The 6,109-nt window shown below is 40.2% G+C and overlaps 1 pseudogene; it reads right to left on the bottom strand.

The window, feature by feature from the left end:
- Positions 1 to 575: 575 nt before the first annotated feature.
- LOC105864827 (peptidyl-prolyl cis-trans isomerase A pseudogene) overlaps positions 576 to 6,109 on the bottom strand; it is a 31,085-nt pseudogene continuing 25,551 nt past the window's right edge.

Genomic DNA, 6,109 nt, shown 5'->3' with positions numbered 1-6,109 from the left:
TATATATATATATATATATATATATATATATATATATATATATGTATATATATACACACACACACATGGAGAGTTATTTTAAAACAACTTGGTACATGATACAGATTGGTTTTGTAGTTTTTAATGAACCAAAATAGAAATTTCTAAATATAGCGGTGCCTGTGCAACAAATACCTATAAAGCCAAATAAGGTGTTTGATAGAGCTACATATGCATGAACAAATTAGATGAAAAGCATGACATCATAATCAATCAGATCATAGTATGCATCATGCCTTGTAAAACTATCATCTTGATCATCTCTTCCAATGGATGAATAGGTATATATCTATATCTTATCTATGTATGAATGTAAGAGTGTGTCTGTGTGTGCACGTGTGTGTGTGTGTTTAGTATCAGTTTCCTTGAGTCCAGTAAACATTCAATAAACATTTATTTTATTTCGTTGTAATTTAGTTTTGTTTCATAATCATAAACCTAAGTCTGCAATCCAGCTAGGCATGGAGGAGAATAAGGAAAATATTGAACCCAAAGAATTGCAGTGAGATGTTGGGATATTGCAAGAAAATGGGGTGCAAGGGTACTCTCCTGAGCTACAGAAGGAATAGTCTGGTTGTTAAAATAAAATATAAGTCAAATTTATTAGAGTTGCTCACAGTCAGCGACAGTGATCTTGTTGCTGGTCTTGCCATTCCTGAACCCACAGTGCTCCATGGCTTCCATGATATTCACGTCCTCTTACACCTTGCCAAATACTACCCATTTGCCAGCCAACCACGCAGTCTTAGCAGTGCAGATAAAAAACTGGAAACTGTGTGATGGGTCCAGCATTTGCCACAGACAAGATGCCAGTTCTTGTGTGCTTCAAGATGAATCTCTCATCATCAGATTTCTACCTGCGGATGGATTTGCCACCAGTGCCATTGTGGTATGTGAACTCACCACCTTGCCACGTAAACTCTGGAATCACTCTGTGTAAGCAGGAATGCTTATAACCAAGTCCTTTCTTTCCAGTGCTCAGAGCAAGAAATTTTCTACTGTCTTTGGAACTTTGCAAACAGCTTGAAAGAGATACAGCCCAAGGGCTTGCAGTCAACCGCGACAGTAAAGAACACAGTGGAGTTGACGGCTTCAGATGGTGGCAGCGTCTGCAAAGAGCCAATGAATATTTCTTAAACAAACAAAACAATAAATTAATATTTCTTAAACAAATAAATAATAAAGCCTCTTCTGTCACTCATCAGGCATTTGTTTGTAACTGCTTGCTGGAGAGGTTTTGCAGACTTAGTGAGGGCTATGCACAGTCCCTGCTGTAAGAAGCTCTCGGTGCAGAAATTAAGCTTTGTCCATGTATTTGTGGCAAAGGGACTGAGAATAGCAGTGCCAGAATAGGGACACACTCAGGCCTCCCTGAAAATGCCCAGAGGAGAGCTTCTTCATCTTCATGGCTGTTCAAGAAGGGCTTCAGAGAGGAAGTGACAATGAAGAGTATGTAGGAGTCTGAAAGTGGAATACACACTGAGGTATACAGCAGGCAGAAGGCAGAAGTTTAGTGTAGACACTGACCACAAGGCCTCAAATCCCTGCCAGGAGGAGCTCACACTCACAGCTTTTTACATACAGAAAAAGGATTAACCAATCCCCTTAAGACTATGAGTGGCAGATTCATGTGATCACTCCTGTGGGCACCTGCATACACACAGTCACCACACAAGGATAATCTGAAATAGAAACAAATTAGACTTAAGGGTGAGCTATATCATATTTAGTAATGAGAGGCTAAATGTTAAATTTAAACTGTGAACTCAGAAAAACATGAAAGGGGAGAGACAACTGGGGAGAAGGCAACAGTCAAATAAATTTGAGAACCTCCGGATTATATGGAACGAAGAGCATTTTTGGGAAGGATGACATACTTTCAGAATCTACCGACTTTTCCAAACCTCTGCTGTTGATTGCATAGCTAACCCAATCCCCATTCCTGTGGCATCCAGACACTCGGGCAGCTTCTTGACTGGTCTCTTGCTTATACTCTTGCCTGGCTTCAATGTGTAAGCTTCATCGGGGAGGTCTCTATAATACACCAGTCAGGTTATGTAGCTCTTCTTGTTGGAGCCTTCCAACCACTTCCTGTCTCACACAGAATAAATTCTGATGTCCTTACCCCTGCCTTTAAAACAGTAGACAATCTGGCTTCTTGCGACCTCACTGGCCCCAGCCCCTGCATCTCTGGCCATGCAGCCTTTGCTCATTTGGAAACATCTGAACCGTACTCCCCTTTCAGGACTGCTGCATTGCTCCTTCATGATATGCCCATTTAGCCTGCACCTACTCTTCATTTAGGCCTTTACTTAGATATCAGTTTTTCAAAGGTTTTTTTTTCTTTTTTTCCCCTCAGACTGCCTTCATGAAATAGCATACTCCTCAATGCATTAGGTCCTGGAATATTTTGTCTTTATAGTAACTATTCATTGTCTGTGTCCCCCAACTAAAATGCAAGCTCCATGAGGGTGAGAAATATTTCATACATAAGTGTATTTCCTGTGCTTAGAACAGTGTCTTACATAGGGTAGTATCTACTACCTAGTACCAATAGATACTTACTGGGGAAATGAACATATGCCTTTCTGAGTCCCTGTCATACAATAAACATTATAAAAATAAATTATAAATATCATAAAACTCCAAAAGAAGGATATCATATTTGGTGCTTCTCAGCAATTTGGACATGAAATTACTTTGCAGATCATGTCCCATTTAACCATCTCTTCATCAACTATTTACCTCTCATGTTATTACCTACCTGCCATGGAACCTATGTCCTGAATACACTTTGGGAATTGCTATTCCAACAGATACAGAAAGGAAATAAAAGTGGTCTGCTGGTCCGTGTCAGTGGTAGTACAGATTTGTGTTTGTGTGTGCAGGGGTGTGTGTGTGTGTGTGTGTATGTGTGTGTGTGTGTGTGTGTGTGAGTGTAGGGGTGACTCTGGGCTCTGGACTCTGAGCTCCAGAGATAGAAAAGAAAGTTCAGTTGAAGCCATTGAACAAACTCATCAGACAGGCAATAGGATTGTTAAAGTGAACAGTGGTTAAACTGCTAAGATGGAAATTGTGATGTTTAACTTTATGTGTCAACTTGACTGGGCCATAGGGTGCCAAGATAATTGGTTAAAAAATATTTCTAGGTGTATCTAACTAAGGGTGTTTCCAGATGAGATTACCATTGAATTGGTAGACTAAAGCTGAGCAACTTACCCCGTGTGAATGGGCCTTATCCAATATGTTGAGGACTTCAACAGAATAAAAGGCCGAATAAGAAAAAATTCTTCTTCTCTGCCTGATTGTCCCTGAGGTGGGACATCAGTCTTCTCCTGCTGTTGGATTTGGACTCAGATCGGAACTCTACTGCTGTTGGTTCTCCTGGGTCCCCAGCTTGCTAACTACAGTTCCTGGGACTTCTCAAGCTCCATAATTGCATGAGGCAATTCCTTATAAGTAAAGCTCTCTCAATCTCCCCCAACCCAATATATATGTGTGCATATATATATATATATATATATATATATATGTGTGTGTGTGTGTGTGTGTGTGTGTGTGTGCATGTATATGTGTGCATGTGTGTGCATATATATATGTGCGTGTGTGCATGTGTATAAATATATTACTATATATTACCAGCCTTAAAGAATGAGATTCAAAAAATATGATTAAGTATAGAGTTTATTTGAGCCCAAAGCTTGAGGACGGCCACCCAAAAAAGATCATAGATTCAAGCTGCCCTGAGTATACACTCCAGTTAACAGCAGTTACAAGTGTACAAGTGGGTCTTTTAGACAAGAAGAGACAATTGCTAAGTTGTTGACCAAGACCTTACATTAAAATAACATAGCTATGGATTGGCTCTACATTGTTCTTTGTATCACAAATCCAGGACCATGAAAATAATAGATGAGGCAACTAGTCAGAAACAACCTAATTGGTTCAGTTTCTGTGGAGAACCCAGACTAATACAAAGTTAAAAAAAAAAAAAAAAAGGAAACTATAGCACAAAGGAATCCTGACAACAGGTTGAATCTGCAACTCTAAAGTACGTACTTTATTTAGACCTGTGTGGAGTGAGAAGTTGAAAATGTTCATAAACACTCTAGCCCATCACTTCTCAGGCCAGACAGAGGTGACTTCTGAGTGCCATGGTTTCTGTAATAGTCTCTGGATTCTGTGTTTGAGGAAAAATGCTGTGAGAGAGGGGAGGGCCCTGGGAGTGGGAGAGGAGAGGAAGAAAAAGGGGGAAAGACTAAAGAGGTAGAAAGAACAGGGAGAGGGCAGGAAGGTTCAGCAAGTGCCAAGTGGTTTGCTACTCACTTTTCTCCTGTCAATTTCTGAGCTTATTTTTTCCACGAGAAGTGGCTATTCACAAAATTCTTCTTTTTTTTTTTTTTTGGTCCTCCTCCGGAGATTCAAATAAAACTGCAAGATTGGGAAGAGGGGGGATTATCATTTAGTTGCTATGGAAACAACTCTTGATTCCATAGTGGCACCTCTACCATATCTTAATCAGCATGTTGTTAATTAAGATAATTTGATAGTGAATTATAAATATGAGCCACAAGAGGAAAGCAAGACTTGGTGGTGGGAGGTAGGTACGTACGTGGGGAAGGCACTTGGCTCCAGAGGAGGGCAGGGGCCAGATGGCCCTGCATGGGTGATGTCCCCTTGCTAGGTAGAGTGCAATACTCAGAGCAGAGGCACCAAATTGCAACACATCAGCGTTTGTACTGGATTCTGCCAAACAGCCCTGTGACCTTGGACATTCCTTATGCTCTCTGGGCCTCGTATTTTTTTAAGATTTGAGATGAGGCTAGTATTTCCTACCTCTTACAATGTGCCATGACTATTAAATGGCATAAGAACATAAAGTGCCTAGCACATGGACGCAGAGTATATGGTGTTCAATAAACGTGATTTCATCCTTCCTTTCCTGAGAGAATATTTTCATTCACTTGTTCAATTATTAATTTATTCAAGCAATATTTACTGACCAACTGTAGGACGTCAGGCACTGTGCAAAACTCATGGATAAAGAGAGAGAAAGGTAAAATCTAGCTATGTTTATGATGGGATTATAATAATAATGATGATTATTTGAGTTACAGCTTCCATTTATGAAATTGGTGAGGATCCTGATTCCCTGGGATTAAGAGCTGATCATTTCATTTTAGTGATGAGAAATGTCTCCACAGCATCACGAAATTGCTTCTTTCAAAATACTTTCTTCACCCTTGTGCTTCCTAGAATTTTTCCAGAATTCCTCCCAGATCCATTATGTATAACAGTGCTGGACATTGGTACTATTGCACAGAACTAAAAGGGTATTTGGTTTTTGCTCCCTAAGGCATACAATCTATTTTTATAACCTCGGCTTAGCACCTAGCATCTAGAACCTAACACAGGATCTAGTAAATAATGCATGCTTACTGAGAGAGCAAATAAATGCATAAATGTCACAAGGGAACTGAGAATATCCAGGTGATTCCAATCAGCAGGATCAAAATAGCAGTGCTGATGTAGTAGCTTCATAAGGCTGCAGGGAGGTGGCACTAATGCAGTGGTTCCCAGCCGTTGGCACATTGGTATAACCTAGGGGCTTGAAAAGTTACCGATTTAATTGTCTGGAGTTTTAGAAACTCACTGGGTGATGGCAATGTGCAGTCAAGGTTGATAATGACTATACTAAAGAAAATCGGCGTGAAACCACCACACAGTTTCTCTGGGATCCTTCAGGCTTTATAGAGGAAGTACTGCCCTTGTAGACTTGGGATGTCTGCACTTTGGACCAGACCCTGCATTGTAACCTGAGGACATTGCATAACGCTAGGGTGACTGTGAATGTTATTATCTAATAACTAATAAAGGGTATTTTAAAAAGAACTCAAGTATACTATGCATACACAAGAATGCACCTAAGTACACAGTTCAATGGATGTCACAAAACAAATACATTCATGACACCCAAGCCCAGTGGCAGAGAGAACAATATACCCAACCAGAATCTACTTCACCCTCACTTCCAGGTTCTATCTCCCTCAAGGATAATCATCATTCAAAC

Source organism: Microcebus murinus, chromosome 20 (assembly GCF_040939455.1).
Source record: "Microcebus murinus isolate Inina chromosome 20, M.murinus_Inina_mat1.0, whole genome shotgun sequence".
In the NCBI taxonomy this organism is placed as follows: domain Eukaryota; kingdom Metazoa; phylum Chordata; class Mammalia; order Primates; family Cheirogaleidae; genus Microcebus; species Microcebus murinus.
This window is presented reverse-complemented; position numbering and strand designations above follow the sequence as displayed.